Source organism: Odocoileus virginianus, chromosome 7 (genome assembly GCF_023699985.2).
Source record: "Odocoileus virginianus isolate 20LAN1187 ecotype Illinois chromosome 7, Ovbor_1.2, whole genome shotgun sequence".
NCBI classification, from domain to species: Eukaryota; Metazoa; Chordata; class Mammalia; order Artiodactyla; family Cervidae; genus Odocoileus; species Odocoileus virginianus.
Window position 1 is genome coordinate 80,213,626 of NC_069680.1, and position 7,039 is coordinate 80,220,664.

Consider the following 7,039-nt stretch of genomic DNA (forward strand, 5'->3'; position numbering starts at 1 on the left):
ATAAATTAAAATACAATAAAAATTCAATGTAAGGTTAGGCAAAGACTAAATAGAAAATTCCTAGAAGAAACAAAAATGGTCAGTAAAACTATGAAAAGGGATTCAACTTTCTAAAAATAAGAGAAATACAAAAGAAAACAATAATGAACTAGCAGGTTGGCATAAACTTAAAAGGCTGCTAATATAAATTATTGGTAAGACTGTGGAGAAACAAGTCTTCGTATGTTGTAGGAATGTAAATTCGTATGATCACATTGGAGAGCAATCTGACCTCTGTACATTCCCTAGAGGAACTCTTACACATGATGCAAGGAGACAAGCCTGAGACTGCTGGTTGCAGTGTTGTTTATAATAGGAAAGATCAGAAACAACCTAAATGTCCATCAACAGGAGAATGGATAAGTACGATATAATCATGCAATGGAATATTTTACAGAAGTTACCAAAAATAAGCTTAATTTTTTAAAAAATGAAAACAAGTTGCAGAATGAATAGGGGTAGACACAAACCAATCTCTGTTTTCTATAAGAACAGATAAACATTTTTAAATGGATACATGTCAACTTTGCCTTACAGTCAAGATAGAGCAAGAGGGTGCAGATTTATCTTCTTGTTTGAAGCAATAACAGCAGCAACAAAACAGACGAAATACATGAAATGACAGGTTTTTAAGGCACTGCACATCAGACAAAGAAGGAAAGTGACCCACAAGAGCTGGCATGTAAACAAGGTGATTCCTAAGATTGCCACAGTTTACTGCCTTGAGAGAATTTCCAGATTGCCGTGCAGAGAAAGGGAACCCAGGCAGCGCCCAGTGGACTCCCTGATTTGAAGAGATGCAGCTAGAAGTCTGAGGAGACCCAGGCTGTCCTGTCTAACTCACAGGACAGAGTTCTATGGAGACTGACCAGGAAGATGCTGAGAGGTGATGGCGTGTCCCCCTTGACTCCTTAGCATAACACTCACTGATGGTAGGTGCACTCGTGTTGGAAATGACCCCAAACTCAGGAAGGGAACACTGGGGGGATATGTGAGAGGATTAGAGGGAGCAGTACTTGGTGCTTACTTGGGGCCAGTAATAGTGCTGTTCGTACCAGTGAGACTGGGAAGAAAACCTTATATTTCATGGGCACTTGGTAGAGTGCACAGAAGAGTTTTGCCTCTTCTGGGGCAAAACTTAGTCCCTAGACTAAGCAAGCACTGTCTCAGTTCAGCTAGCAGAGCTTAAAAGCAAGACCCAAAAGGATAAAACTTTTTAAAAATTTTTTAAATTGAAGGATACTTGTTTTACAGAACTTTGTGGATTTCTGTCATGCATTAACAAGAATCAGCCATAGGTACACCCGTGTCCCCTCCCTCCCAAACCTCCCTCCCATCTCCCTCCCCATTCCACCCTTCAGCCTGTTGCAGAGCCCCTGTTTGAGTTTCCTGAGTCACACGGCAGATTCCCATTGGCTGTCTATTTTACATGTGGTATGTAAATTTCCATGTTACTTTCTCCAGTATCTCCCCTTCTCCTTCCTCTCCTCCCACTGTGTCCACAGGTCTGTTCTCTATGTCTGTTTCTCCATTGCTGCCCTGAAAATAAATTCATCAGTGCCCTCTCTTCAGATTCCATACATATGTGTCAGTATACGATATTTATTTTTCTCTTTTAGATTTATTTCACTCTGCAAAATAGGCTCTAGTTTCATCTACCTCATTAGAACAGATTCAAATGTGTTCCTTTTTATGGCTGAGTAAATTCCATTGTGTATATGCACCACAGCTTTTTTATCCATTCATCTGTCAATGGACATCTAGGTTGCTTCCATGTTCTAGCTATTGTAAATAGTGCTGCAGTGACCATTGGGGCATCTGTGTCTTTTTAAGGTTTGATTTCCTCAGGGTGTATGCCTAGCAGTGGGATTGCTGGGTCATACGGTGGTTTTATTCCTAGCTTTTTAAGGAGTCTCCATGCTCCATAGTGGCTGTAACTGTTTACATTTCCACCAGCAATGCTAGAGTGTTCCCTTTAAAAAATTTTTTTTAATTGAAGGATAATTGCTTTACAGAATTTTGTAGATTTCAGGACAAAACATTTTTCAAGTAACTTAGCTGCATCCCAGAGCTAAGTTACATTTCAAGTAACTTAACTGCATGCTTAAGAAATAAAAACTACAGAAACACAGGCACGTCCAGTACCCGTAAAGGTATATGCATGATATTTGGAATACACAGATGGCCAGGTTTGCAAGAAGAAGGAAAATACAGGCTCATACTCAGAAGAAAAATTAGTCAATTGCAACAGACTCAAAATTGACACAGATGTTAGAATTCACAGAAAAGGACATTAGCACTTTTATCATAACTGTATTCTACAGGTTCAATAAGCTAATCAGAGATGTGGTGGTGCATAGAAAATATTAAAAACTCAAAATAGAACTTTCAGAGATTAAAGCTGTAATACCTAAAATGAAATATACACTCACTGGGATTAAGAGCTGATAAGGCATTGCAAAAGAAAAGATTAGTGACTTGTGTCTGTGCTCAGTCAATAATTCATATCTGACTCCTTGCAGTCTCATGGACTGTAGCCTGCCAGGCTTCTCTGTCCATGGGATTTTTCAGGCAACAATACTGGAGTAGGTTGCCATTTCCTCCTCCAAGGTATCTTCCAGACCCAGGTGTCAAACCTCTGTCTCCTGCATTGACAAGTAGGTTTTTCACCACTGAGCTTCCTGGGAAGCCTTTAGTGACTTGAAGACATAGCAACTGAAAATATTGAAAATGAAACTCAGAGAAAAAATAATTTTTTTAAAAAAGTGAAAATTAACTGTGGGACAGCTTCAAGTCACCTAGTAAATATGTAACTGAAATCCCTGAAATGAAAGGAAGAAGGGGGACCAAAAAATGTTTAAAGAAATAATGGCTGAATGTTTCCCAAATTTGATGAAAACCTTAACCTAACAGATGGAAAAATCTCAGGGAATCCCAAGCCCCAGAAATATGAACAGGACTTCACCAAGGCACAACATAATCAACTTATTCAAAGCCATTGATAAAGATAAAAATCTTAAAGAAAACAAAATGCATTACAGAGAGACAAAAATAAGGATGACAGCAGATTCCTCATCCATGCGACCCAGGAGATGGTGGAGCGTCTTTAAATAATTGAAAGAAAACACTGTCAGCAGAGTTGATACCCAGTAGAAGTGTTTTTCAAAAATGAAGACAAAATAAAGTTTTTCAGACATACAGAAGTTAAGTTAGTTTATCTCTGGCAGACCTGCATTACAGAAATTGTCAAAGAAAATCCCGCAGGCAGACAGAATGGCACTAGATGGGAATTTGGATCTATGCAAAGAGTGAAGAGCACCAGAAGTGATGAATATATGGTTAATAAGAAAAGGAGTTTTCTTCTTATTAAGAGTATTTAAAGGCTCATAGATTTTTTTAAAGCAAAAAAGTAACAATGTATGTGGAATTTATACCATGTGTAGAGGTAAAATTAATATCAACAGTGGCTCAAAAACCTGGAAGAGATAAGTAGAAGTATATTCTTCTAAGGTTCTTAGACAGAATTGTTATATCATTTAAAGATATACTGTGACATGTTAAAGATGTATACAATCAACTCTAAAGCAACCACCAAATAACACAATAAGATTTATGGCTAATAAAGCCAATAAAGGAAGTAAAATGAAGTCAGATATAATATAGTTTTGCAGTTTCCTAAAAATTAAATGTACACCTACTATATGATCCACTACTATATGATCCAGTTATTCCACCTTTAGTTATTCACCTGAGGGTAATTAAAGCATATTTAAAACAGGTGTTCATAAATATAAAAACTAACTGTAAAATGTCAAGAAGAAAGCAGAAGAAATTTTTGTGGCTTTGGGTTAAGCAAAGATTTCTTAAGTACAACACCAAAAATACAACATCAATTAAAAAATTGAAATATTGGGTTTCATCCAATTTCAGAACTTTTGCTTTTCTATAGAAACTTAGAATAATGCAAAGACCAGCAACTTCTGGGAGAAAATATTTTCAAGGATGTATTTGACAAAGGGCTTTTATTCAAAAATAAAAAGAACCCTCAATACATAAGGAAACATACAACCCAAAAACAACAAAAGAAACTGGACAAAACCTACAAAGAAATACTTCACCAAAGAAGATGGCAAATAAGTATATGAATAGATGGTCACATCACTAGTCTTTTGAAATATTCTAATTAAAACCAATGGCTAAAATATAAAAGACCGACCATATCATGTGGTGGCAAGCATGTGGAGAAACTGGAACTATCCTACCCTAGGGGCTGCCATGTTAAGGGGTACTATCTCTTCAGAAAACCATCTGGCAGTTTCTTAAAATTTTACATATACATCTACCACATGATCTTGCTGTGGGTCATATGTGGTCCATGTATGATATTTACCCAAGTTTTTAAGAAGCACATGTCTGGACAACAACTTGAACACAAATGTTTACTGTACCTTTATTTGTAATAGCTCTAAACTGAAAACAACTCAAATGTTCATTAACAAGTGGATGAGTAAAAATATTGAGGTTTATCTTTATAATGAAATATGTATGTGCATGCTCAACTCTTTGTGATCCCATGGACTGTAGCCCACTAGATTCCTCTGTCCATTGAATTTTCCAAGCAAGAATACTGGAGTGGGTTGCCATTTCATACTCCAGGGGATCTTCCTGACCCAGGGACTGAACCCAAATCTCTGGCATCTCCTGCATTGGCAGGGGGATTCTTTACCACTAGTGCCACCATAATGAAATACTATTCAGCAATAAAAGGAATGGATTCTTGATACACATAACAACATGGATGCATCTTCAAATGGCCATGCTCAGTGAGAGAGGCCAGGAAAAAAAAGAAAGGAGTACATACTATATGGCTCCATTTATATAAACCTATTGAAATTTAAGCTATCTATAGTGACAGAAAGCTGACCAGTGGGTTCCTGGGCCTGAGGATGGAAAGGAAGAGTAGATTACGAAGGAAAATGAGTCAACTTTGGGCATGATGGATATGCTTGCAACATGGTATTTGTGGTGGTGGTTTCATAGGTATATGCACATATCAAAACTTATAAAATTTTATATTTTAAATTTGTGCACTTGATTATCAGGCAATTATTCCTCAGTAAAGCTGGTTTTTATTTTAAGAATGGATGTGTGTCAAACTCATAACAATGGCTGATAATAACTATATCTGGGCAACAGGAAAATGATCAGGAATGAGAAAAAGTAATACTTAAAAGATTTTAGCTTTGCCTGTAATGTTCTAATTTTCTAGTATAAATATTAATTTATGTATACCTCATTTAATTAAAAATTTTAAATAGAAAATTTGGAAATGATTTTCATAAAGGTGCCTCCTTAACAAAATCAAATTTGATCCAAGAGAATGCTCAGTCACTTCAGTCATATCTGACTCTTTGCGATCTTATGGACTGTAGCCCGCCAGGCTCCTCTGTCCATGGGATTCTCCAGGCAAGAATACTGGAGTGGGTTGCCCTCCTCTAGGGGATCTTCCCAACCCAGGGAAACCTGGGTTTCCTCAAACCCACGTCTCTTACTTCTCCTGCATTGGCAGGTAGGTTCCTTACTACTAGCATCACCTGGAAAGCCCCTTGATACTCTTGCCCCTCCACACATTGTTTCACAGGCTGATCTATTTGCTAAGCTTCAGTCAACTGAAAGGTTTTCATTCTTCTCATTTTCCAGACTATGAAATGTTCAAATAAATAAGTAATAGTTGATTTTTTTTTTCATCTATTTTACAGAATAAGTGGTGGTTAGCCCATTTAACTTGAGACTTTTCCTTCCTGCATTTACACCATTGGCATTTTGTTCCTTTGTGTTATATTATTTTGAACCCTTTTTAAAGGCAAACAGTTTTATGCTATTACTAATTAGTTTTATCCAACCAGGTTTTTCTCTGCGGAACATGGGAACATTGTGAAAGGAAGAGAAACTGGAGGAGTCAGGAGATGGAAGTTCACAGAGAGGGAAGGCAGGGGGCACCAAAGGCAAACACAAGTGCAGAGGACCTATGTGTGAATTACCATATCCAACGCTGGTGACATAGCAGTCTCAGTGGGAAAACCAGTACTTCCTCATCAGTAAATTACACTGGGCACCAGCAGTGTGAAGAGAGGTTTAAAACAGCTAAAACACAGGGGGAAGCTTAGGGTGCACATTACAGAATAGAATTTCTCATAGGTTAATAGAAATGGATGGACCTTACTTGCATCTTGGATATGCCCATCACCAGTAATTCAATAAAAGCTCTCTCAGTTTCACACCTTCTCACTTCTTCTGTAGAGAGAGGGGATTGTACCATTCGTTGTTTCAATAGGCAACTTCTGGTGATGTTCAGAGATTTTTCGTTTTAATTCGTGCAACTGCCAGAAGACACCAGTACCCTTCTCTCTCCACTCCCCACCCCTGCCACAAAAGGATCCAATCGATGATGAATACTTTAGTCATTTAAAAAAAAATAGAGTTTGTGATTGAGGATTATGGATGTGAATTTGGAATCTAAGAAGAAAATTATACAAAAAAGTAATTTTCAGTGCAGGAAGATAATCATTTCAGTTGAAGTATAAAAAAGAGATAAATGAAAATAGTAGCACCTAAATATTCAACGATAAGAGAGTGGTTGAATTATGATCCATCAATGATGACCACAGAAGTAGGTCAACACAACAATAAAATAGTTATTTTGCTTTCAGTTATGTAAAACTTTATAATGGCAAGCATGTAAGGAACTTGGAAGTCACCACTTCTTCCTAACAGAAAGTTCAACAAAGTGGAACATCAACAATTATTCTTTGATTGATCAAAGGAGTGATGTCATGGAGAAACTGGAGAGACCAATGGGTCAATACAGAGAATCACGATTTACCAGAAGAAGCACATAAGCAGACACCTCCATAAGCCAATACCAGGGTACTGAACCTGAACCGCAAATAACAAAAATCCTGAAGGTCTCAGTGTAGACCAGTCTGAGAGAGAAACTCTG